The sequence below is a fragment of the Lampris incognitus genome, chromosome 15 (genome assembly GCF_029633865.1).
Source record: "Lampris incognitus isolate fLamInc1 chromosome 15, fLamInc1.hap2, whole genome shotgun sequence".
In the NCBI taxonomy this organism is placed as follows: Eukaryota; Metazoa; Chordata; class Actinopteri; order Lampriformes; family Lampridae; genus Lampris; species Lampris incognitus.
This window is the reverse complement of record NC_079225.1, coordinates 46,074,885-46,102,560: the sequence shown is the minus strand read 5'-3', so window position 1 is coordinate 46,102,560 and position 27,676 is coordinate 46,074,885. Positions and strand designations below refer to the sequence as shown.

Below are 27,676 nucleotides of genomic sequence, written 5' to 3'. Positions count from 1 at the left end.
GAACCAGAGAACACTCCACACTGAAAGCTACAGACTAACAGAGGTTGCTGGTTCAAATCCCCGTCAACACTGCTGCAGGGGGGCGTCTGGGTAGCGTGGTGGTCCGCTCCATTGCTTATCAACGTGGGGATCGCCAGTTCAAATCCCTGTGTAGGGACGCCCTCCGGCTCGGTTGGGCATCTCCACAGACACAATTGGTCATGTCTGCGGGTGGGGAGCCAGGTGTGGGTATGTGTCCTGGTCACTGCACTAGCGCCTCCTCTGGTCAGTTGGAGCGCCTGTTGGGGGGGGGGACTGGGGGGAATAGCGTGATCTCCCATGCACTATGTCCCCTTGGAGAAACTCCTCGTGAGGAGTGTATGGGAGGAGGCATGTGGTAGTGTGCAGCCCTCCCCGGATCGGCAGAGGGGGTGGAGCAGCGACTGGGACGGCTCGGAAGAGCGGGGTAATTGGACGGGTACAATTGGGGGGGAAAATGCGGGGGGCGGGGGGGGGGGACACTACTGCAGGGGTGAAAGAGGAGCGTTCTCTCTTCCGCAGTACAGTCAGGTTGTCTTTGAGCAAGGCACCACACTGCCAACCCCTCCCCTTGAAGTACAGTGCTGTTTGTGCTGTGAGACTCCACCTTGTAGGGCTGGGTGGTACTGACACAATCACATGTCACCGTCTATCTGACGGAAAGAACGATGAAAACCAGGAGTCCTTCCCTTTAAAGGCGGTGCAGGGCAGAGCGCTTCCACCGAAATAGTAACCATGAAACGGCATTGCAGTTAAAATACGAGAGCTGGTGGCAAAGCAGGGCAGATTGCTGCTCTTCATGGAGGAGAGCTGAACACCGGCAAAGACCAACTGTGGGACGGCCATGAGTCAATAAGACCTCTTGGAATTGTCATGGAGGAAGCAGGAATTGAGGACCCGAATGAAGACGCGGTACAAGGAGACCATCCATCCGTCCGTCCATTATCCAACCGCTTATCCTGCTCTCAGGGTCGCGGGGATGCTGGAGCCTATCCCAGCAGTCATTGGGCGGCAGGCGGGGAGACGCCCTGGACAGGCCGCCAGGCCATCACACACACAGTCACACCTAAGGACAATGTAGTATGTCCCGTTCACCTGACCTACATGTCTTTGGACTGTGGGAGGAAACCGGAGCACCCTGAGGAACGGGGAGAACATGCAAACTCCACACAGAAGACGACCCCCAAGGTTGGACTACCCCAGGGCTCGAACCCAGGACCTTCTTGCTGTGAGGCGACCGCGCTAACCACTGTGCCACCGTGCCGCCCACAAGTAGAACCAAAACGTCTAAAATCAGGGACGCACAAGGTTACATGACAGTTACATGGTACGGACTAGGGGTGCAACGGTTCGACAAGCCCATGGTTGGGTTTGTTTTGTGGTGTTTGGGTCAGTTTTGGTTTGGTTTGTTTTGCACATTAGGGCGAAGGAAAACATTGCCTCTTCCAGTGTTCTCTCTGTATTTGCAAAAATAACATTTTAAAATGATAAAATAACAACACATAAATCGGTTCAGAGCGTGGGCAAGACCTCCTGTCCGTGGCCCAAGTCCATCCGCTTCGCATTCACGGTGTTTTGTGCATTGTCCGCGGTGACTGGGGTTGTGATGTTGGGCCTCGCCAGCTTCCACTCATTCACTGCATTCATCAGTTCATCAGCGAAGTGTGTCCTGTTATGGCTCTCGTACCGGGGACGTGTCTGTAACACTACACTTCTCACCCGCCAGTTCAAAATCTCATGAACACTCACGGTCAGGTAGCTCTCGGCCGTCGTGGAGGTCCGACCATCGCCGGTGAGGGCTGTGTAGGGCTTTGGCCAGCTGCGTCTCGGTTCACTCTCAGGTCTGTTCATACGGGGATGACTTTGTTAGGGAAGTGCACGCGGGAGGGCGGAGTATAACGTGGCTCAAGCCTTGTCACCAACTCCTGCAACACTAACTGTAAATATTTAGCAGTGACCATCCCAACAGCCTGGTTATTTCTTTGCACTCTTCCGAAGATGGCGGCGCGAACTCACGTTTGCAGCGGCTTCGCCCGGGACCGACTGCGCAGCGTCTTTGTCCATGTCTATGTCTGCCTCCAAGTTTGTGTCATGTTGTTAAGTTTTTATTTTGATCTTAGATTTTTTCGTTTTATGGCCGGGAGAGCTGCCGTTGGATCGGCAGGGGGAGCCTGGTCTGCTGCATCCGGTGGACCCGGGTGCCACGGCCCTGCTCGGAGCTGCGCCCGAGAGGAAACACCGAGGCGGTCTGGCGGCGGCCTCGCCTAGCGTCCACTGTGCCGTGTTTTTGTCTGCGTCTGCGTTGTCGTGTGGAGTGCGGGGGAGGCGTGTCGAAGGTGTCCGGGTGGGAGAGCTGGTGTTGGGTCGGCTGGGGGAGCCCGGTCTGCTGCGTCCGGTGGGCCCAGGGACCACGGCCCTGACCGGAGCTGCGGCCGAAGAGGAAGCACCGAGGGCGGTTTGACAGGACGCGGAAGCGGGGCAGGCTAAGCTAGCTGCTAGACATGCAGACCGGCAGTTCCGACAGTCATCCTGGCTGGCGTTCCTTCTCTGGACGGTGGAGTTTTTGGACTGTGTTGCACTGAATGGACTGTGTGGTTAACTGTTTGTTTTTTCCTTTGTTCTCTCTGTTTTTGTATGTTTTTGCTGGTGTCATTTTTGATATCTTTTGTGTTGCACTGCTGTGGGCTGGGTGAAAGGAGATTTCGGGTTTTTTTGTGTGTACACAAGTACAATAAATTGTTCCTGGTTCCTGAAAGGTCTTCTGAAAGGCAGCGGGAAGTTGTTGTTTCTTCCCTATAGACTGTTGCAGTCTGAGACATGTTTGGGTGGTGGCGGCGTAGAGGGCGCCGTCATGTTAAGATGTGTTACCGTTAGCAAGACTGACACGCATCGAGCAATGTTTACAGACTGTCTCTTTTTTATTGACGACTTTGCTCCCTCGCTACTATAGTCCAGGGGTGTCCCCAGGACTTTGAAACAAGATGGTGCCGAGTCGCGAGTAAGGGGGTGGTCCCCGTCCGGGAGGCAAAAAAATGTGAAATAAAGAAAGCCATTTGCTGTAATTTCCAGCAACTTAAAAACATAATTTCAATAAAAAAGCAAACACAAGGGTAAGTTCCAAATAAAGTATTTATTTAAGTAGTGTTGAAATGGTTGTTAGAACACGAAAACACACCCACACACACACACACACACAGAGGAACAGAGGACAGAGCAATCACATATTATACAATGATGCGTCTGTTTCTAAGCTGGCCCCAAGCTTTCACTGCTGCACTAAAGTTAAATTTATCTACGGGGAGGGAGGGAGGGAGGGAGGGGGCCTCCATGGTTATGGTCAGCAGAGCGTTAAGTGTGGCTGTGGTCAGGCTGCTGTGCAGCCTGGTTTTAACCCTCTTCAGTGCACTGCAGGCACGCTCACAGTCAGCCGTGCTACCTGGAATGACACTCAGCACTGCACCCAACGTGGGCAGGCTTGGGTACAGCTCCTTCATAGTGACATCACTGAGGAGGAGAGTGACCAGCTGCTCCTGTGACAAGTAGCGGTTCTGGTTCAGATACTCCCGCAGACCCAACCACTCATCGCAGGCAGTATCAGGAGCCACTACTCCCTCTCCAGCACCAACATGATCAGTGAGGCACTGAACGTCCTCCATGCCTGGCATGGGTTCTGGCATCTGTTTAGGGTCAAGGATGGAGAAGGAGGACAGGAGCTCGGTGGACTGGAAGCGCTCCTCCAGGTTGTGAAGGAGCTGAACGACAAATGTCTCCCTCACCTTCCCCTGCCTCTCTGGGTCATGACTGGGCAGTTGAAAATCCGCCAAGCGTCCACCAGCAGCCGGGTCTTCCTGGAGCTTGGCCAGCCTGCTCCCAGGTTGCATGCCCTCTCTCATCGATCGAACCGCTGCCATCTTGGCCTTCACATTTCTGTCGATCTGCTGGAGGTCGATCGCCTCCTGCTGAAAGCCCCTGCTCAGCGAAGACAGGTGTGGCAGCAGATCACAGAGCAGGTAGAGAGTGGCCAGGGTGTTGTATTTGCGCGGTGAGATGAGGAGACCGGTGGCAGTGGCACTGTTCTTGTTCTCATTGTCGAGAGTCATGAGCACCGCAGGGAGGTTCCTATGGAGTGACTTGCATGCCTCATCATGACTCAGCCACCGGGTATCTTTTGCTTCCTTTAGGGTATTCTGGGCCAAATCCATAAGCTCCTGAAAGAGAAAAACATTCTTTTTCTTGCAGTCCAATCTTGGACATGTAATGTCGTTTAACATAAAATATCAAAATATGTGTTAATTGAAGGGGCAAGAGAACAATATTTGTCATTTTTAATCAGAATATTTACCATTTGTAATTCAGTAAACTGCAGAAAATGTATCTCAGCAAATAAACAAAACAAAGTGGTGAGACAGCCACTGTATTTATCCCTATAAAATTAATGATGCGTAAAAAATAAACCATCCTGTATTTGGTGGAGTCTGGCCATCCGGCAGGCCGAATAGGAAAAGAACCTGAAGAGTTCACCCAGATTTGGCTTGAAGTGGTTCTTGATGTATGGAACCCTCTCCCCTGCCTGCCCCACAGCCAGTGCCAGTCGGTGCCATATGCAGTGGATCGCCGTCATGAGGGGGTTTTCCTTCTGCAGGAGCACCGCCACTCCATTCTTGCGCCCTAAGCAGTACAACAAAAGTTAATGTTTTGTGGCACTTTTTCTTTCAAACCAACCATGATTTTTTTAAAAAAATTCCTGGTCAACATTATGAATAAAACAATATTTTTTGTAATATATATATTACGTTACCAGTCATCACTGGCAGCTCCATCACTGCCGAAGCCCATCACCTTCTTGATGGGAGATGTTCTTCTCCTGGAGCCAGGCCTTCAGAGCTGCAGCAGTTGTGTCCGCAGTGCCATCTTGCCCTGGGACTATCTTGGCAAAGGTGCTTTTGGCCTGGCCATTGGAGTCAACCAGAGATATATCTGTAAGAGACCTTGCATTGGCAATTATGGCATAGCTGTTCCCCATGTTAAAAAAAGGTAAAGACACACCTTGTGAGCAGCACCAACTCCCTAGTGGTGGTGTTGTGTCATTACACATGAGCCCCAAGAACTGCGACGCTGTCATCTCTGCCTCATGGTCCAATTGGATCTGATGAGCCAAAACCTAATAGAACACATCGTTAATGTTGTGATTCCTCCCCCTTTGCCAGCCAGTTGAGGGTCTCCATGGCCTTTTTTATGGCGTCGTGCTGCACTGACACCTGAGAGGTAGAAGATGCATAATAAATAAATAAATAAACAAAACAAGAATGTGTTATGTCTCATCAGAGAAAGCAATACTTTTTAAGCCTCACCTGCAATTGGAAGCCTTGATCGACTCCACCATCCCTCTCAGATGCCAGCCGCTGCATTTCTTTGCGCAAAGCTTTCTTGTGCTGCTCTGATTTCATATGGCGGGAACGGGTGACATCCCTCCTGAGTGTGTAGACGGGATCCTTTGACCAGCAATACTCCCCATTACGCTGCTTTTGCTGGTGGGATTTGCATACCCTACACAGAGCATCCCCACCACATTGCCGGACTCTTCACTGGTCTCCAACAGCCATGGGAACTCCTGTTTCCATGCTGGATCCCAACCAACCCTGTGCTTGTTAGAGCTATAAATAAAATAAAAATATATCGTTTCAATTGAAACTTTTGGAAATGTTGAAAAAAAAAATATCTGACATGGTAAAAAAAAAAGTAAACTAACCGGGGCTATACAAAAATCCAGTGCAGTAAAAGACAACCTTGTTGAACCTAAGGAAGTCCACTAATTTTGTCCAAGATAGAACTATAAATAAGATGCAGGGCTTGACAACAAGGTATTTCTATCTAATGTTATCCTGCTAGCTGACAAATTGATTGAATTTGACTGCCATTTGTTCATCACACAAATCTGTCTTTCTAGTAGGTGCAGGAGCATTTCGTTTGGTTTAACGTTAGCGTTACAGTTACCGTTCGTGAGTCTGTTGGGATGTTTCGACGCTGGAGTTTTTGGTCATTTAACTGCACCCCTGCATTGAGATAGAGGAGCCGACGTTCTCAAGGACGTCAGCCTTTCCCAACGACGCCAACCCATCCTAGTGACAGGGAAACGTTCGACACCGCGAAACAAATCTGCCGATAATATCCGTCTGCCTATAATATTAAGCTAGACAATATGACTCACCTTGTGAACTTTGACGGCCTCCTTCCTTTGCCAGCCTCCACAGTCTCACTGTGTGTGACAAACCCCCGAGTGCTGCTGCTCCTAGTTGACACCAACGGTGGCGCTAATGTCACGTTAGCAGTCGTGGGATCCTCGACTTGGGTTCCGGGGCCAGGCTGCTCTCCCACTGGCAGCATCGCTGGCACCGCAGGGGGAACCGGTGATTGGAAAAAACATAACAAAGTTTGTTGTTTTGGACCGGTGGGGCCGCCACTCCGTTTACTTTTGCTCGACATAATAGAGAGTAACGTTAGCCTACAGTCAGTCGCTAATTAGTGAGCTGAGGAGAATCTTTGATAACGTCTCTGCGGGATTCTTAGATAGATAAGCAAATTAGGTAGCTAGCTGCATCCTCTCCAATCAGCAGTGTCAATACCATCAGCGGGGAAAACTATTCCGTTTTTCCATATTCAGTTGCTGTCTGATGAGCCTCGCTCGATACGTCACTTTTATTGTGTGATGTTAATAAATGTACACCGTGGGAGCAGTAATCCGTGTTGCACATTTTATTCCTTTACACGATATTTACTCAATTCAGCATCTGAGATTATTTGAATGTTCGTGTCTTTCCACTTTCTACGTATGCACATTTGCAGCAAGAATGGTGGTGGGGGGGGACCACAAGGTGGCGCTGGCGCATTGTCATAGTGGCGCTGCGCCCCATACCATTCTTTAGGGACAGCCCTGTAGTCAGCGCTGAACCTGTAATGCCCCCACACAGCTGATTTAAAAGATGACGGTGCATCCTCAAACCTAACATTTTCTCCTCCACATGCCATCTCCACACTGTCCCTGCGTTTCATCGGTTGTTTCATTTCCCCTCATTAACTTCCACCCAGCCCTTGGTAAGACTCAGGTGAGCTTGGAGGAGTGTCTGTCACTGAAGGCCGCAGTGATGGTGCAGGATCCTGGTAGATCTCTGGTAACAGGCCTGGGTTCCTCGGCGGAGAGGAATGAGAAGTATGCAGCAGCTGGTCGGCATGTCTTCTCCAGATGATGCCATCGTTGGTTTCCACTCTATGTGACACGGGGCCAGTTTGTGCTAAAGCTGTTGCAGGTGTCCATTTTGGTCCTCTGGCATAGTTCCAGCTGTGAATAGTCATGCGGCGGCCACGTAGAGAGCAGAGGGAGAGTGGGCAGGGGAGGAGTGGGGGAGATAAATGGAACGTACCTGCCCTTGTACACTTTCAGCTCAAACTATCGTGGATCGACCGCCAGCTGCAGACTTGGCGCTATACTGCTTTTTACAAACCATCAGCAATACCTGCAGACTGATTTCAATGAGGTGAAGGCGTCTTCTGAGGATAATTGCAATACGTTGGCATTTGGTGTAGTGAGTTGGAGAGCAGAAGAGGATCTGAGAGTGCGGGAGGGCGTGTGGATATGAAGGAGTTCAGAACGATATGAAGGAGCTAGGTTATTAAGGGCCTTAAAGGTGAGGAGCAGGATCTTGAAGTCAATACGGTATTTAACAGGGAGCCAGTGGAGTTGCTGAAGAACAGGAGTGATATGATCTATGGAAGGAGTTCTGGTAATGATACGGGCAGCTGAATTCTGGACCAACTGAAGCTTATGAAGACACTTGAGGGGAAGACCAAAGAGGACAGAATTACAGTAGTCAATACGGGATGTAACCAGGGTGTTAATGAGTATGGCGGTGCTGTTAGGTGTAAGTGACGGCTGAAGACGAGTAATATTGCGTAGGTGGAGGTATGCAGACCAAGTAACATTGTTGATGTGGGCTTCAAAAGATAATGTGCTGTCCAGGATGACACCCAGACTCTTAACCTGAGGCAATGGGGGAACTATGGAATTGTCAATAGTAAGAAAAAAACTATCAGTTTTGGCCAAAGGAGATTTAGTGCCAACTAAAAGGACCTCAGTTTTATCACTATTAAGTTTGAGGAAGTGGTGTGAAAACCAAGATTTAATTTCTAGTAAGCAGTCAGAAAGGGATGTGGGCGGAAGAGTGGAGGTAGGTTTGGTAGATAGAAATCTGAGAAATGCCAAGGTAGAGGAAGGTACAGTAGTCCAGCCTGGATGAAATCAGTGCATCGATGAGTCTTTCTTGGTCGAAGGGTGATAGGAAATGTCAAATTTTGGAAACTTTTCTAAGTTGGAAAAAGCTGGACCTTACACAGAATTTATACATGGAATTTACTTGCTTATCAAAGTTTAAGTCAAAGTCAAACATCACACCCAGATTCTTGGCATGTGGTTTGGTCTAGATGGAAATGTGGTCGAGGTTCTGAGCAATAATAGCGGTATGATGTCGGGGGCCGAATCGGTCAATCCTTGACCGGATCGGTCAAGACCTGGATTAACAACAGTCACCATTGGTGCTGTGCCTACCGATGGAAACTGTAAAATCCACTGAGGTGACCCCTGAGAAACGGAATAAGCCAAAAGAAGAAGAAGGTGTTGGGGGCCGAAGAGTAAGGTCTCAGTCTTATTTTCATTTAGTTGTAAGAAATTTTGGGCCATCCAGCTTTTAACATCTTGGAGACAGTCCTTCAATTGAGTGAGGCCTGCCATATTTGAGTGTCGTCCGCATAACGATGGAAAGAAATATTGTGATTTTGGATGATTTTCCCTAATGGGGGAATGTAAAGGGAGAACAGAAGTGGAGCTAAAATTGAACCATGTGGCAGGCCATATACAAGAATTGCAAGAGTGGAGTATGAGCCGCCAGCAGAAACAGTGAAACAGCTGTTTGATAAGTAAGAGCAGAATCAGACAAGGGCAGCCCCAGAAATACCCACCCAGCGACTCAGGCGATCAAGCAGGATATTGTGGTCAGCCATGTCTAAGGCTGCACTGAGATCCAGAAGAATTAGGACAGAGCAGTTGCCGGCATCTGCAGCACGGAGGAGGTCATTTGTCACCCTGAGGAGGGCCGTCTCCATACTGTGGTGTTCATGGAACCCTGATGGGGTTTTTTTTTTTAATTTTCGTTTTTGTTTAAAAAAATCTGATTAGAAACAACCTTTTCTAAAACTTTAGATAAAAACGGAAGCTTAGAGATTGGCCTAAAACCATTTAAAGTGGTAGGGTCAGGACCAGGCTTCTTGAGGAGCAGCTGAAGTATAGCATGCTTAAAACAGGACAGGACTGTACCTGTGGCTAGGGAACTGTTAAAAATAGCTAATAGGCTCAGGCCAAATGCCTCAAGAGACTGTTTTAAGAGTCTGGTGGGGATTATGTCATGTTGGCAGTGAGTGGGCTTCATACCAGTAATAATCCTCCCAAGCAGGGGCAGAGAGACCAGGTGGAAATGACTGAAGGTGGGAGGGTTTCCAGTATATCTAGTGAGAAGTCTCTGACAGGGGGTAAAATGTTTGACCTAATATCCTGTATTTTATTCAGAAAAAAACCTTATCTTTGAATTGCTCACAGCTGATGGAGGGGTTGGGGGTTATGATGGGGCTAGCAGAGGGGTTAACTACTGAGTTAACAGTGCTGAACAGGACCCTGGCGTTATGGCTGTTCTTGGTGGTGATGTTAGAAAGGTAATTAGCTTTTGTACGCTTGGCAGAGGGTTGATAATTGACTAAAAGTTCTCAGTGCTCAATTTATTCATCTCCTTCTTCAGGGGTAAAAGAACCAGAGTTTTACACACATTACTGCCACCTAACCATGGATGTAATTTCTTGCACCAAATGCGCAACTGCAATGCATTGTGGGTGATATAGACCTGTGGCGGGACCACCGTTGTTGACTCACTCCCTCAGCCCCCCCGAGGGTCGGTCTCACCAAGTTCACTTCAGTTTTGAAGACAAATGGAACAACACTTGCCATGGTGGTGGGGGGATTTCCCCGAGGGCAAGTGTGGAGGGGAAGTCAACGAGGGCGAGTTAAACCGCTACCGAAACACAGCTGGTGTTCTTGCCTCTTAGCTTCCGTTCCATTTCCCTCTCTCCAGTTCAGCCTGTCAGTTCATTGGACAGCTGCTCTCCGGGGAAGGGGACGGGATAGGGAAGGGGACGGGATAGGGAAGGGGGAGTCCTGCATGCACACAACCGAACAACTTTTGTTTACTTATGGAACCGAAAAGCTGTGGCTCACATGTGTAAACTGGCCATGGTTTGTCGATTTACACAAATACTACAAGTATATTATATTCAAATATTTAACAAGTCGGATGGTGCAAGTTTAAGTGCTATACTATTCTCAAGTTTACCTTTTGCAAGAGCAGTAGGGGTCCGCGGTGGTGTAGCGGTCTAAGCCTCGGCTTTGTGTCGATGCAGTTGCCCACCGGGGACCAGGGTTCGCGCCCCGCACTCGTCAGATCCGACTATGGCCGGACTTGATGAAGCAGCAATAATTGCATATTTTCTGCTTAACAGAAGTATACTTAAGTGTGCGAAAGCTAATTTGTTTCTACTAAGCATATCCAGTTGCTCGAATTTGTGGAAATTATTCACATAGCATGAAATATGAACAGAGGACAGACATTAACCGCAGTGTAGACACCGAGTGTTGTCCTGAGAATATTGCATATAAATATGCATGAGAAGCAGACGAACGTAGTGAAGCATATGGGCTAGATATCGGACCGAATTGTTATATGACTCCAAAAAACAAAACAAATAAGGGCACCAGATACCAGATGTTTTTCTATAAAAAGTCTTTTTAATCTTCCTGAGATAGTATGTGCAGTCCTGTCGTCCTTCATGGACAGAACATCAGAACATGAACCCGTGACCAGAGATAATGCTCCTCTGTTCCTCCATGACGTGTTGGACATGAGGAAAGGTGTCTGCAGAGATACTCAACAACTGTCCGGATGTGTCACTATCTCACATGTGGGCTCTTAACATTGATATTGGTCCAGTACTGAAGTGGTCTGCTCACGGCTTAATGAGAGACCAGGATTACACTGGTTCTGACAAAACCACCGTTTGGTTTTCAGTGTTTTCAGCTTCCTCTACTCAAGACTCAAGCAGGGTAATTTATTCAGATTACATGACATCTCCAAAGCATTTGTGTTGTATCATGAATGTTATTTGTGTCTCGTTGTGGCTTACTACTTGGTGTTACTGATGTCTCCTTGTCATTATCTCAATATGTGTTGACCATCTGTCCGCAACTGCGGCACTACTGACTTGCACACAGGAGGAAATGTGCACGTTCTGATCTGAAAATAGTTAAAGGTTTATTAAAAGTTTGCCTCGTTACTTTTAATTAGGAATAGGTCAGCACCAGGGCATTTAAGCTTCATGAGCAGGCCTTTTCATGTGACCTCACCTCGCTATTACTATTATAATATACAGGTAGTTTATTCTCCTCAGTTATTATATTCCATGAACGAGAAATGGGCTACGACAAAGAAGCACAAATTTATACACACACACACACACACACACACACATACATGAACTGAACTACGATGTATTGAGTAAGCCTACTGCATAGAGGTATATATTATGCCCATATGTATGTAGTATATGGTATTATATGTATGTAGTATATGGTATTACCTTTGTAAGGGTATCTAACTGTTGTTGTAGCGCCCAACCGCTACGCTGTGTCTGTTGGTGCCATGTGTGGGAATAGAATAGGAAGATGGGGCTAAGAGTTTGTGTATTTTAAATGATTGAAAACAATACTTTATTGTAAACAATCCTAACCACTTCCGGTGTGGGAACATGGTGACGCGAATTCATGTTTGCAGCGGCCTCACCCAGCACCGTCCATGCAGTGTGTTTGTCCACGTCTGCATATAAGTTTGTCTTCGTTTGATGGCTGGGAGAGCGTGGTCCTTCGGGCCGAGGGACCACGGTCCTTCCTGGAGCTGTGCCCGAAGAGGTAACCCCGAGAGCGGTCTGACAGGACGCGGAAGCGGGGCAGGCTAAGCTAACTGCTAGCCCATGCAGACCGGCAGTTTCGACAGTCATCCTGGCTGGCGTTCGTTGTCCTGGGGTGAGGTAGAAGTCTATTTGATGGATAGTGCCTTTCTTAGGATATAAGATGTTCCAAGCAGTGCGATCTTCTGTAGTTCTTGTATTTTGATGTTACCCGGGATCCGTTGGGTGTATTTCTCCATCCCTTTTTTTACAAGTCCCAGGGCTCCTATCACTATATTACATTACATTACAGTCATTTAACCAATGCTTTTATCCAAAGCGACTTACAATGAGTGCATTTAACGTAGGAAATCAGGAGAACTAGTCATGCAAGGTCATGAGTGCATCTAAACAAGCATCTAATAGCAAAACCAGTGCTAAAGTAAAAACGCGAGAAAGAGATTTTTTTTTAATGAGTGAATACAATAAGTGCTACGAGCAAGTAACAGGGTAGTAGTTCTTGAAGAGGTGAGTTTTCAACCTGCGCTGAAAGATGGGCAGTGACTCCGCTGTCCTGACATCAGTGGGGAGTTCATTCCACCACTGTGGGGCCAGGACAGAAAAGAGCTGTGACCAGGTCGATCGGCAGCAGGGGCCTCTGAGCGACGGGGTAACCAGGCATCCCAAGGCAGCAGAGCGAAGGGGTCGGACGGGGGTGTATGGCTTGACCATGGCCTGGAGATAGGAAGGAGCTGTTCCTTTCACTGCCCTGTAGGTTAGCACCAGAGTCTGAAACTGGATGCGAGCGGCTACTGGGAGCCAGTGTAAGGGACAAGAGAAGGGCAGTTGTGTGGGAGAACTTAGGGCGGTTGAACACCAGATGAGCTGCAGCTTTCGGAACAAGCTCCAGAGGTCTGATGGCCAACGCCAGGGCTCCAGCAAGGAAGGAGTTGCCATAGTCCAGCGGGGAGATGACCAGAGCCTGTGCCTGTGCCTGCGCCGTCTCGTTGGTGAGGAATGGGCGAATCCTCCTGATGTTATAGAGGAGAAATCTGCAGGAGCGAGCAACCGATGCAACGTTTGCAGCAACGTTTGCAGCAAACGACAGTTGGTCGTCCAGAATCACACCCAGATTCCTTGCAGTCCGAGTCGCGTCACCACGGTGTTGTCAATGGTGATGGCCAGGTCTCGGTGTGTGCAACCTTTCCTTGAAAGGAACATCAGCTCTGTCTTGTCCAGATCGAGCTTCAGGTGATGTGTCACCATCCACTCTGAGATGCCAGTCAAGCATGCAGCAATGCGTGTCTCTACTTGTGTGTCAGCGGGAGGGAAGGACAAGATCAGCTGGGTGTCATCAGCATAACAATGGTAAGAGAAGTCATGCGAGCGAATAACAGAACCCAGGGATGTCGTGTACAGGGAGAAAAGGAGAGGACCCAGAACTGAACCTTGTGGAACGCCTGTAGTCAGTCTGCGAGGCTCCGACACAGATCCCCTCCATGTCACCTGGTAGGAGCAACCCGTCAGGTAGGATGCAAACATTGAGAGTGCAGAGCCTGTGACACCCAGCCCCTCGAGGGTAGAGAGGAGGATCTGGTGGTTCACTGTGTCGAACGCAGCTGACAGGTCCAGGAGTATCAGGACAGAGGAGAGAGAGTTTGCTCTCGCAGAGTGCAGCGATTCTGTCACTGCAAGGAGGGCCGTATCTGTTGAGTGACCCACCTTGAACCCAGATTGGTTGGGGTCCAGGAGGTTGTTCTGGTGGAGGTACAAAGAAAGTTGGTTAAAGACAGCACGTTCGAGAGTTTTGGATAGAAAGGGTAGAAGGGAAACTGGTCTGTCGTTTTTGACGTCAGAGGGGTTAAGTGATGGGTGCTTGAGAAGGGGGGTGACTCTAGCAGTCTTGAAGGCAGATGGAAAGCATCCTGCCTGGAGGGAGGTGTTGATGGGGTGGGTTAGAAAGGGAAGGAGTTCAGGTGCTATAGACTGAAGAGGAGGGGAGGGGACCGGGTCAAGGGAGCATGTGGTGGGGCAACTGGATGTGATGAGGTTGAGGATCTCGTCGGGGGAGAGGGGAGCAAGGTGGGATAGGGTGGGATGTGGAGAGGTGAGGGAGGGTGCAGAGGGTGGGCTAGTGCAAGCAGCCCTAACCGGGTGGTGAGAAAAGGAGGATCTGATGTCATTTACCTTCTTGTCAAAGAAGTGTGCGAAGTCATCAGGGAGGAGGGAGGAAGTAGGAGGAGGAGGTGGGGGTTGAAGAAGTGTAGAGAAGGTTTCAAAGAGTTGCTTAGGATTAGAGGCAGAGGATAGGATTTTAGAGCAACAGAAGGCAGCTTTAGCAGCAGAAAGGGAGGAGGAGAAAGTGGAAAGAAGAGATTGTAAATTGAGAAGGTCCTCTGGGAGTGCCTTTGCTCCACTAGCGCTCTGCCACTCTTAGGCTCTTATGCACTACTGGTATTGTTGTCGTTTTCATTCCCAACATTCATTCAATCTCGATTTCAAGGTCTTTATATTTTGACAGTTTTTCAGTTGCTTTTACTGAGGTGCTCCTTTCAGTTGGGATGGACATGTTGATTAGTAGGCAGCTTTTTTTTTTTTGTTCTTGATGATGATGATGATGGTTATTATTGTTATTATAATTACCTATTGTTATTATTATTATTATTATTATTAATATTATTAATATCTATTGTTATCTAAAATCCCAATTGTATAAACTGTTTTTATCTAATGTTTTGATCCTAATCCTAACTCATCCAAATTAACTGCCTTCCTACAAAAATTAATACACGCAATAAACACCTCGAGTATTCAAAACTCACTAGTAGTCACTGGCTAGTGAAATGGACACACACACACACACACACACACACACACACACACACACACACACACACACACACACACACACACAGTTCTGTGTTGTCTTCATAGTGAGTAACAATGAAAACCATTCTTCCAGCCTCACATTGCCTTAAATAGTCATATTCAAATGTCCGTGAGGCTGAATCCAGCGGGGACTCCACATTAACGGGCTGAAATCTGGCTGGTGAATTTGTACAGCAACCAGCTCCTGTCACACATTAACGTCCTGCATGACACACCATATTTAACACAAACACACACATGGGGCATTGAGCTGTAAAACACACACACACACAGAGCATCTGAGGAGGGACTGATAGTGTAGACCCAGACAGACACGATGAATTTGGTAAAACACTTCGACGCTGTCACGCAGCCAACCTGCACGCTGATGATGGTCTTCTGTTGCTTCACCAGTAAAGCGTGGTGCTGCTAACATCGTCAGGGCTGGGGCTTCCACTCCCATCATCATGATCATCATCATTATTATTATTATGGAGGTGATGTACACAACAGCCGTCACACAGCGAGGTGTTTGTGCCAGACGCTCTGCTATCTGATGCTAATGAGCAAGTTGAGCAGCTGACGGTTATTGTCAGGAATCTGACTGCTGATGTCAGAGTCAAATATGCCTCATTGACACCACAGCCACTGACCTCAGGCCACAGACATGAAGATACAGCACAGACATGCCGAGTGCTGCTCGGGCCTAGCATATCTGCCCCGCTTCAGTAACATTCAACTATAAGAGTCGTGCTCACTTAACACCAGGGTGAGAAAATATCGATACACTCGAGTATCGCGATATTATTTCTGTGACACTATCGATTCTCAAAACCACTGTATGGATTTTTAATTGTTTACATGTAAAGGTTCGTGACAAACATTTTGTGTTGTGTGTAACCCCACGACCGCTAGATAAGTGTTGTAATCTATCTTCAGCCACTTGACTCTTCCACTCCAACACAACAATGTAAACTGAGACAGGGAGTAGCATAAGCACAAAGAACACAGGCCTATGACATCACAATATATCACCTTTCTTACAGTATCACAATATATCACCTTTCTTACAGTATCACAATGTATCATCTTTATACAGTATCACAATATATCACCTTTCTTACAGTATCACAATATATCACCTTTCTTACAGTATCACAATGTATCATCTTTATACAGTATCACAATATATCACCTTTCTTACAGTATCACAATGTATCACCTTTCTTACAGTATCACAATATATCACCTTTCTTACAGTATCACAATGTATCACCTTTCTTACAGTATCACAATATATCACCTTTCTTACAGTATCACAGTGTATCATCTTTCTTACAGTATCACAATATATCACCTTTCTTACAGTATCACAATATATCACCTTTCTTACAGTATCACAGTGTATCATCTTTCTTACAGTATCACAATATATCACCTTTCTTACAGTATCACAATATATCATCTTTCTTACAGTATCACAATATATCACCTTTCTTACAGCATCACAATATATCACCTTTCTTACAGTATCACAGTGTATCATCTTTATACAGTATCACAATATATCACCTTTCTTACAGTATCACAATATATCACCTTTCTTACAGTATCACAGTGTATCATCTTTATACAGTATCACAATATATCACCTTTCTTACAGTATCACAATATATCACCTTTCTTACAGTATCACAGTGTATCATCTTTATACAGTATCACAATATATCACCTTTCTTACAATATCACAATATATCACCTTTCTTACAGTATCACAATATATCACCTTTATACAGTATCACAATATATCACCTTTCTTACAGTATCACAATATATCACCTTTCTTACAGTATCACAATGTATCACCTTTCTTACAGTATCACAATATATCACCTTTCTTACAGTATCACAATATATCACCTTATTACAGTATCGTGATATATTGAATCGTAACCCTGTATCGTGATACTTATCGTACCGCCAGATTCTTGCCAGTACACAACCCTACTTAACACATTGTTAGCGACCGTTTTGGTATAAACATCAAGTGTTGGCGACAGCTGGTTGGTTCTCAGCGGGGCGGTTTGGGCCTGATAGGGTTTATTTTCACCATGTGGCCTGTGAGGGCTGCTGCCGTTAGGTAAAATAGAAGTGGCAGAATGCTGACGTGATAAACTGACAGGTGCCGGACAAAAGAGGTGAGACCCCACCAATGCCTCTTTTAACATTTTACCAAATAAACAGCTGCATGTGGTGTCCGGCATCCAGAACAACTGTCACGTTAGCGTGAAACCCAACATGAGGAGTGCCGGGTCACCAGAACGTCACGTCAGGGTCCAGGACCAGCAAGGGGTCCTGTACCAGCCCCGCCATCTTCTCATGTGTCACTCACAGGCCACAGCTGTCCCAGCTTTTTAATCCGGGCTCAGGCGTAAATCAGAGACCAGTTTAGCCTCATCGCTTTGCCATAAATATCTCCCCCAAGGGAGGACGACACACTGAGTACGCAGTTTATATGACCAAATACATATTGAGGGTCTTCATGTGTTCTGGAAGGGTGGAGTTGGAAATAAAAACACGCTTTTTGGAACATTTCTTTTTAACCCCTCGTCTGTGCAGATGAAGTTTTCATTTTTCTGTTCAGCAGACGTATTGAAACATTTGGTCCAGTTCATGTTCAGCTGTCACGTGTGACCAGTTCTCATATGAAAGTCTTGGACTACTCACGTCAGACTTTTTACTCTGCGGAGAAGCAGCATTTTAAGATGGAGGACCTAGTCAGACGGGGGCTCGTCATGCTGCCGTGGTGGTTTTGGACTTCCACACAGAACCTCCCCAAGCCTCTGTGCTGTTCGCAGTCATTACCAAACCATTCAGGGTCGTTCTGGTAGATGACCCCATAAATTCCAGTTTCTTCCTCGGCAGGCGGAACTTGCTTTTACAGATCAGCGGGTTGTGAGACGCCACATGACACCACGCTGGTCAGATGCAGACCAGCTCCAGTGGAACCTCGTTGAAGAGGTTTTGAATGTGGTTTCTGATAAATCTGTTGAGATGATGAAGTTCTACACGTTGTCTAAATGAAGCTCCTGTGTTTCCAGACGGTCACCGTTGTTCCACACTGAGAGACTAATGAGGGATGACTCATTTGTGTGTTACCACAATAATAAATATTACTGCACTACACTATCCCTTCAATAACCACATTACTTCTACTACTACTCTACTACTTCTATTACTGCTACTACTATACTATGACTACTACTTCTACTACTACTACTACTACTAGTATTTCTATTACTACTGTGCTACTACCATACTACTACTATTCTAATATTACTACGTCTACTTCTACAACTACTAAACTACTTCTACACATACAACTACTATTACTACTATTATACTGCTACTATTACTAGTACTACAAAACTACTACTACTATACTATTACTATGACTACTGCTAATACCATATTACTACTACTACTACTACTAGTACTAGTAGTAGTATTGCTATTACTACAATACTACTACTACTATTCTAATATTACTACTTCTACTTCTGCATCTACTATACTATTACTACTACTACTACTATACTACTATTACTGTTCTAATACTACTACTTCTACTACTATACTATTACTACTACTATACTACTACTTCTACTATACTATTATTACTACTACAAAACTATTACAACGACTGCTATGCTACTACTACAGGAACATCACTACTGCTGCTATACTACAGCTATTATAGCACTTCACGTCACTACCATACTATTACTATACCACTACTACTACTACTACTGCTAGCACTAGTGCTACTAGTACACTACTACAATATTATTACTCCACTCCTTCTCATACTCCTCCTACTACTAGTACTGAGAGTAATGTTTATTTCAAATACACTTCTTAGTAGCGGTAAATCTTAAGATACTGCAAGAAGAATGACAGAACTAAAGAAATGTAATTGGTCACATGTCATCTCATACAACTGCTGCAGTGAGCTCCTCTAGTGAGATAATGATTTACACCAGGGTGACGTAGGTCAGCAGAAATTAGTTACAGTGGGGTGACGTAGGTCAGCAGAAGTGAGTTACAGTGGGGTGACGTAGGTCAGCAGAAATGAGTTACAATGGGGTGACGTAGGTCAGCAGAAGTGAGTTACAATGGGGTGACGTAGGTCAGCAGAAGTGAGATACAGTGGGGCGACGTAGGTCAGCAGCAATGAGTTACAATGGGGTGATGTAGGTCAGCAGAAGTGAGTTACACCGGGGTGACATAGGTCAGCAGAAGTGAGTTACACCGGGGTGATGTAGGTCAGCAGAAGTGCGTTACAGTGGGGTGACGTAGGTCAGCAGAAGTGAGTTACAGTGGGGTGACGTAGGTCAGCAGAAGTGAGTTACAGTGGGGTGATGTGGGTCAGCAGAAACGAGTTACAGTGGGTTGACATAGGTCAGCAGAAGTGAGTTACAGTGGGGTGACGTAGGTCAGCAGAAGTGAGTTACCGTGGAGTGACGTAGATCAGCAGAAGTTATTTACACCGGGGTGACGTAGGTCAGCAGATGTGAGTTACAGTGGGGTGACGTATGTCAGCAGAAATGAGTTACACCGGGGTGACATAGGTCAGCAGAAATGAGTTACACTGGGGTGACATAGATCAGCAGAAGTGGTTTACACCGGGGTGACGTAGGTCAGCAGAAATGAGTTACATTTGGGTGACGTAGGTCAGCAGAAACTATACATGGGCAGAGGTTCATGCTGTGAGAGACAGGATGTTCAGGTGTGTGAAAGTTCTGTTTGTGTGATGTGAATGTCAAAACTCAGCAGCAAGGGCGAGGAAGCAATATGTTTGATGTTTGGATCTTTTCGGCCTGCAGGGGGCGCCATGTTGGGAGCTGATTATGGTTATTTTGTAAATGTCGGAGTGCAGTGTTGGAAGGCATCATTCCATACTCTCAAACACACACACACACACACACGCACACACACACAGGCCTGTACACACAGATAAGTAAACAATAAGGGAGAGTGAATTAAAGGTGGTGTTTGGGTGTGAATCGGGTGTTTGGGTGTGAATCAGGTGTTCGGATGTGAATCAGGTGTTCGGATGTGAATCGGGTGTTCGGGTGTGAATCGGGTGTTCGGGTGTGAATCGGGTGTTTGGATGTGAATCGGATGTTCGGTTGTGAATCAGGTGTTCGGGTGTGAATCGGGGTGTTCGGGTGTGAATCGGGTGTTCGGGTGTGAATCGGGGTGTTCGGTTGTGAATCGGGTGTTCGGGTGTGAATCGGGTGTTCGGGTGTGAATCAGGTGTTTGGATGTGAATCGGGGTGTTCGGTTGTGAATCAGGTGTTCGGATGTGAATCGGGTGTTCGGGTGTGAATCAGGTGTTCGGGTGTGAATCAGGTGTTCGGATGTGAATCGGGGTGTTCGGTTGTGAATCGGGTGTTCGGGTGTGAATCGGGTGTTCGGGTGTGAATCGGGTGTTTGGATGTGAATCGGATGTTCGGTTGTGAATCAGGTGTTCGGGTGTGAATCGGGTGTTCGGGTGTGAATCAGATGTTCGGTTGTGAATCAGGTGTTCGGATGTGAATCAGATGTTCGGTTGTGAATCAGGTGTTCGGGTGTGAATCAGATGTTCGGTTGTGAATCAGGTGTTCGGATGTGAATCGGATGTTCGGTTGTGAATCAGGTGTTCGGATGTGAATCGGGTGTTCGGGTGTGAATCGGGTGTTCGGGTGTGAATCGGATGTTCGGGTGTGAATCGGGTGTTCGGGTGTGAATCGGGTGTTCGGGTGTGAATCAGTTCACAGACGTCTGACTGAAAACATGTTTTGGGCCTGTTTTAAAAGACACGACCAGAGATGCCCCCAGACGATTAGCAAACTAATTCTCACAAATGAATTGGTGAGTCAGAACTATACGGCATGTTGGCGACATGTTGGCGGCATGTTGGCAGCGTGAATTCCCGTTTGCAGCGGCCTCACCCAGCACCGTCCATCCAGTGTCTCTGTCCACGTCTGCATCTAAGTTTGTCTTCGTCTGATGGCTGGGGAGCTGGTGCTGGATCGGCTGGGAGAGCCTGGTCTGCTGCGTCCTGTGGGCCCAAGGACCACGGCCCTGACCGGAGCTGCGCTCGAGGAGGAAACACTGAGGGCGGTCTGACAGGACGCGGAAGTGGGGCAGGCTAAGCTAACTGCAAGCCCATGCAGACCGGCAGTTCCCACAGTCATCCTGGCTGGTGCTCGTTCTCCTGGACAGTGGTTTATTTTTCTTTGTTAGTTCAGATATGTGTGTTGCCTGGTCTGATGAGTCTCGATTTCTGCTGCGACATTCGGATGGTAGGGTCAGAATTTGGCATCAACAACATGAAAGCATGGATCCATCCTGCCTTGTATCAACGGTTCAGGCTGGTGGTGGTGGTGTAATGGTGTGGGGGATATTTTCTTGGCACACTTTGGGCCCCTTTGTACCAATTGAGCATCGTGTCAACGCCACAGCCTACCTGAGTATTGTTGCTGACCATGTCCATCCCTTTATGACCACAGTGTTCCCATCTTCTGATGGCTACTTCCAGCAGGATAACGCGCCGTGTCATAAAGCTCGAATCATCTCAGACTGGTTTCTTGAACATGACAATGAGTTCACTGTACTCAAATGGCCTCCACAGTCACCAGATCTCAATCCAATAGAGCACCTTTGGGATGTGGTGGACCGGGAGATTCGCATCATGGATGTACAGCCGACAAATCTGCAGCAACTGCGTGATGCTATCATGTCAATATGGACCAAACTCTCTGAGGAATGTTTCCAGTACCTTGTTGAATCTATGCCACGAAGGATTAAGGCAGTTCTGAAGGCAAAAGGGGGTCCAACCCGGTACTAGCAAGGTGTAGCTAATAAAGTGGCCAGTGAGTGTATGTGTTAGTGTGGATATGTGTTAGTTTGGATATGTGTGTTAGTTTGGATATGTGTGTTAGTTTGGGTATGTGTGTTATATGTGTTAGTTTGGATATGTGTGTTAGTGTGGATATGTGTGTTAGTGTGGATATGTGTGTTAGTTTGGATATGTGTGTTAGTTTGGGTATGTGTGTTATATTAGTTAGTTTGGATATGTGTGTTAGTGTGGATATATGTGTTAGTGTGGATATGTGTGTTAGTTTGGGTATGTGTGTTAGTTTGGATATGTGTGTTAGTTTGGATATGTGTGTTAGTGTGGATATGTGTGTTAGTGTGGATATGTGTGTTAGTGTGGATATGTGTGTTAGTGTGGATATGTGTGTTAGTTTGGATATGTGTGTTATATGTGTTAGTTTGGGTATGTGTGTTATATGTGATAGTGTGGGTATGTGTGTTAGTTTGGGTGTGTGTGTTAGTGTGGATATATGTGTGTTAGTTTGAGTGTGTGTGTTAGTTTGGATATGTGTGTTCTTGTGGTTTTTGGATGTGTTGTTGTCTTTGTGTCGCACTGTTGTGGGCTGGAGGAAACCGTGTTTTGTTTCATTTCATGTGCGCAAGTCCGTGAAATGAAACGACAAAGTGATTGTGATTCTGATGTCCTTGCTAGAATGTCTATTTTGTGTTTAGTCTGTGCGTGTGCGTGTGTGCGTGTGTGTGTGTATACACACATGTACTGTATGTGAACAGACGCAACAACACAACAGCAGCAGAAGACGATCCGCATGTTTCACATGGACTCCACAAGCGGGCTTCCCAGTTTTCCCTGTGAAAGTCTTAACCCTGCGTTTACCCTGAGCCCCTCCTGGCTCGGCTTTCTGCCCCACAGCCCTTAAGAGCCGCCCGCTCCCCGACCTGACCGTCGAACCCGAGACAGCTCCCCGGCTTTTTGACGCTTTGGGGAGTTTGGCTGCTCCCCAGAAACAACTATTAATAACAGGCCAGCAGTGAAATGGTTGCTACCGTTGGGCTGCCAGGATTCTCTGCGCCTGAGTCACACGCCGCTTTAATGCAGACGTGTGGCCCCGGGGAACTTTGGCCCCGTTCGGATCCAGCAGCTTCGTATTCCTTCAACCCCCCGATCCCCCCTCCCCCCCTGGGGGGTGGGGGGGTTATGGAAGCCCCTCTGTTGTGAAGCCTTTTCAGCTGTTCGGATGCAGATTTCATCATTGTTTGTTTATGATGCACTGCAAGAAGCTCAGAGAAGCTGGTGAGAGTATCACGCTCACCACACACACACACACACACACACACACACACACACTTTCACCCCGCATCACTCAGTCACACACACACACACACACACACACACACACACACGGCAACTGCTGTGTTTATTCCAGCAGAGTCAAGACGGCTATTTATTTATTTATTTATTTATTTATACTTGGGAATGTCAAAGCCATTTTCACTCTTGATATTTCTTTATATATAGATATAGATATATAGATATATATGATATTTATATGTATTGTTATATGATATTTATAAATAGAAATATATTATCTATCTATCTATCTATCTATCTATCTATCTATCTATCTATCTATCTATCTATCTATCTGTCTGTCTGTCTGTCTGTCTGTCTGTCTGTCTGTCTGTCTGTCTGTCTGTCTGTCTGTCTGTCTGTCTGTCTGTCTGTCTGTCTGTCTGTCTGTCTATCTATCTATCTATCTCTCTATCTATCTGTCTGTCTGTCTGTCTGTCTGTCTGTCTGTCTGTCTGTCTGTCTGTCTGTCTGTCTGTCTGTCTGTCTGTCTGTCTGTCTGTCTATCTATCTATCTATCTATCTCTCTCTCTATCTCTCTATCTATCTATCTATCTATCTATCTATCTATCTATCTATCTATCTATCTATCTATCTATCTATCTATCTATCTATCTATCTATCTATCTATCTATCTATCTATCTATCTATCTATCTATCTGTCTGTCTGTCTGTCTGTCTGTCTATCTATATTTATATAATGTCTGGCTGCGGCAGTTCCTGTGGTTGCCCCCTGAATTCACTACAATATATGTATATACACTACCGTTCAAAAGTTTGGGATCACATTGAAATGTCCATATTTTTGAAGGAAAAGCACTGTACTTTTCAATGAAGATAACTTTAAACTAGTCTTAACTTTAAAGAAATACACTCTATACATTGCTAATGTGGTAAATGACTATTCTAGCTGCAAATGTCTGGTTTTTGGTGCAATATCTACATAGGTGTATAGAGGCCCATTTCAAGCAACTATCACTCCAGTGTTCTAATGGTACAATGTGTTTGCTCATTGGCTCAGAAGGCTAATTAATGATTAGAAAACCCTTGTGCAATCATGTTCACACATCTGAAAACAGTTTAGCTCGTTACAGAAGCTACAAAACTGACCTTCCTTTGAGCAGATTGAGTTTCTGGAGCATCACATTTGTGGGGTCAATTAAACGCTCAAAATGGCCAGAAAAAGAGAACTTTCATCTGAAACTCGACAGTCTATTCTTGTTCTTAGAAATGAAGGCTATTCCATGCGAGAAATTGCTAAGAAATTGAAGATTTCCTACACCGGTGTGTACTACTCCCTTCAGAGGACAGCACAAACAGGCTCTAACCAGAGTAGAAAAAGAAGTGGGAGGCCGCGTTGCACAACTGAGCAAGAAGATAAGTACATTAGAGTCTCTAGTTTGAGAAACAGACGCCTCACAGGTCCCCAACTGGCATCTTCATTAAATAGTACCCGCAAAACACCAGTGTCAACATCTACAGTGAAGAGGCGGCTGCGGGATTCTGGGCTTCAGGGCAGAGTGGCAAAGAAAAAGCCATATCTGAGACTGACCAATAAAAGAAAAAGATTAAGATGGGCAAAAGAACACAGACATTGGACAGAGGAAGAATGGAAAAAAGTGTTGTGGACGGATGAATCCAAGTTTGAGGTGTTTGGATCACAAAGAAGAACGTTTGTGAGACGCAGAACAAATGAAAAGATGCTGGAAGAATGCCTGACGCCATCTGTTAAGCATGGTGGAGGTAATGTGATGGTCTGGGGTTGCTTTGGTGCTGGTAAGGTGGGAGATTTGTACAGGGTAAAAGGGATTCTGAATAAGGAAGGCTATCACTCCATTTTGCAACGCCATGCCATACCCAGTGGACAGCGCTTGATTGGAGCCAATTTCATCCTACAACAGGACAATGACCCTAAACACACCTCCAAATTGTGCAAGAACTATTTAGAGCAGAAGCAGGCAGCTGGTATTCTATCGGTAATGGAGTGGCCAGCGCAGTCACCAGATCTGAACCCCATTGAGCTGTTGTGGGAGCAGCTTGACCGTATGGTACGCAAGAAGTGCCCATCCAACCAATCCAACTTGTGGGAGCTGCTTCTGGAAGCGTGGGGTGCAATTTCTCCAGATTACCTCAACAAATTAACAGCTAGAATGCCAAAGGTCTGCAATGCTGTAATTGCTGCAAATGGAGGATTCTTTGACGAAAGCAAAGTTTGATGTAAAAAAAATCTTATTTCAAATACAAATCATTATTTCTAACCTTGTCAATGTCTTGACTCTATTTTCTATTCATTTCACAACATATGGTGGTGAATAAGTGTGACTTTTCATGGAAAACACAAAATTGTTTGGGTGATCCCAAACTTTTGAACGGTAGTGTATATATTTTTAGTGAACATGTTAATATTGATTAATTAATTATTGTAATCCGGTCCTTGTATAACCAAAGTGAGAGCTATGTCCACATTCTCGGCACAGAGTCAAACATATCTTCGGTGGGTGCTGGACTCCGCCAAGGTTGTCCCTTGTCTCCAGTTCTGTTTGAGATATTCATGGGCAGGATCTCAAGGCCCAGCCAAGGTGAGGAGTGTGTCCGTTTTGGGAACCTCAGAACTGCATCTCTGCTCTTCGCTGATGATGTGGTTTTGTTGGCTTCATCAGAACGTGACCTCCAGCACACTGGGGCGGTTTGCAGCCGAGTGTGAAATGGCCGGGGTGAGAGTCAGCACCTCCAGGTCTGAGGCCATGTCTCTCTACTGGAAAATGGTGGATTGCTCCCTTCGGGTTGGAGTTGAGTTGTTGCCTCAAGTGAAGGAGTTCAAGTATCTCAGGGTCTTGTTCACGAGTGAGGGTAGGATGGAGCAGGAGATTGACAGGCGGATTGGTGCAGCATCAGCAGTAATGAGGACGTTGTACCGGACCGTTGTGGTGAAGAGGGAGCTGAGCTGGAAGGCAAAGCTCTCAATTTACCAGTCAGTCTTGGTTCCAACCCTCACCTATGGTCATGAGCTTTGGGTAGTGACCGAAAGGGTGAGATGGTGGATACGAGCGGCTGAAATGAGTTTCCTCCGTAGGGTGTCTGGGCTCAGCCTTAGACATAGGGTGAGGCGCTCGGACATCCGAAGGGAGCTCGGAGTAGAGCCGCTGCTCCTTCATGTCAAAAGGAGTCAGTTGAGGTGGTTCAGCATCTGATCAGGATGCCTCCTGGGTGACTTCCTTTGGAGGTTTTCCGGGCACAGCCAACTGGGAGGAGACCCCGGGGTAGACCCAGAACTCGCTGAAGGGACTACATGTCCAATCTGGCCTGGGAACACCTTGGGATCCCCCAGGAGGAGCTGGAGGGCGTTGCTGGGGAGAGGGACGTGTGGAGTGCCCTACTTAGCTTGCTGACACCGTGACCCGACCCCGGAGAAGCGTCTGATGATGAGATGAGATGGGATAATTAATATGAAAATAATAGAATGCATTTAAATAATAATTACAAAATATATAAATAAATAATGTATACATATATCATAATAACACACACATATAATGATATATATATTAATAAATGTATTAATGTTAATATTAAAAATACATTTAAATAATAATATATAAAATAAATATAATATATATCATATATGATAAGATATATATATATAACTTTGTTAAACAAAACACTCAATGGTAGGGAAAGTGCTCAACAAATAAGGAGCAAAATAATCCGGTGAGATTGATTGACAGCTGATGATTGCTTATGACATGAAACAGGCTTGTACTGTCTTGACTCACTGGATTATATATAAATATAAAATGATATTTATATATATATTGATCTTAACCGGCTGGTTGGGGCAGTGACTGACTGACTGTATGTGACGATGCAATATAATGGTTGTGTATTTTGATTTACTTTCCCCCAAAGGTTTAGCATGAATGAAAGTTGAAAGGTGCTGTGTGTAATATTCAGACTTTCCTGAAGCATGTGAGTGTGACAGCAGGCCACTAACATATTTTTACATGGAGGACAACGTTCACCACAACAGCATCAGTCAGCCTCCCACCCAGTGTCGTCGCCACATGCATTTGTCACTGAAGGACGGAGGAAAGTTTACTGTTACTAGTTTAATGAATTCCTACTAGATGTGGTTACACACACACACACAGACACACACACACACACACAAAGACAGAGGCTTGCACACACAAACACATCTACACGCTCTTCGTTGGTTGGTAAAGTCATTGCTGGGTTTGTTGTGCCATCCTGCCATAGTGCCCTTGAGCATTTTACTCAACCTCTTCCACCTTCTGCATGCTACCAGCGGTAGTGGTCCTGGGTACCTGGTGTGGCGGTCTATTCTGTTGCCTACTAATACGAAGATCGCCGGTTTGAATCCCCGTGTTACCTCCGGCTTGGTCGGGCGCCCCCTACAGACACAACTGGCTGTGTCTGCAGGTAGGAAGCCAGACGTGGGTATGTGTCCTGGTCGCTGCACTAGCGCCTCCTCTGGTCGGTTGAGGCGCCTGTTCGGGGGGGGGA

The 27,676-nt window shown here is 46.3% G+C and overlaps 1 protein-coding gene across 2 annotated transcripts in view; it reads left to right on the top strand.

Moving 5' to 3' along the window:
- LOC130125561 (filamin-A-interacting protein 1) overlaps window positions 1–27,676 on the top strand; it is a 102,590-nt gene that overhangs the window by 53,989 nt on the left and 20,925 nt on the right. The window lies entirely within an intron of this gene.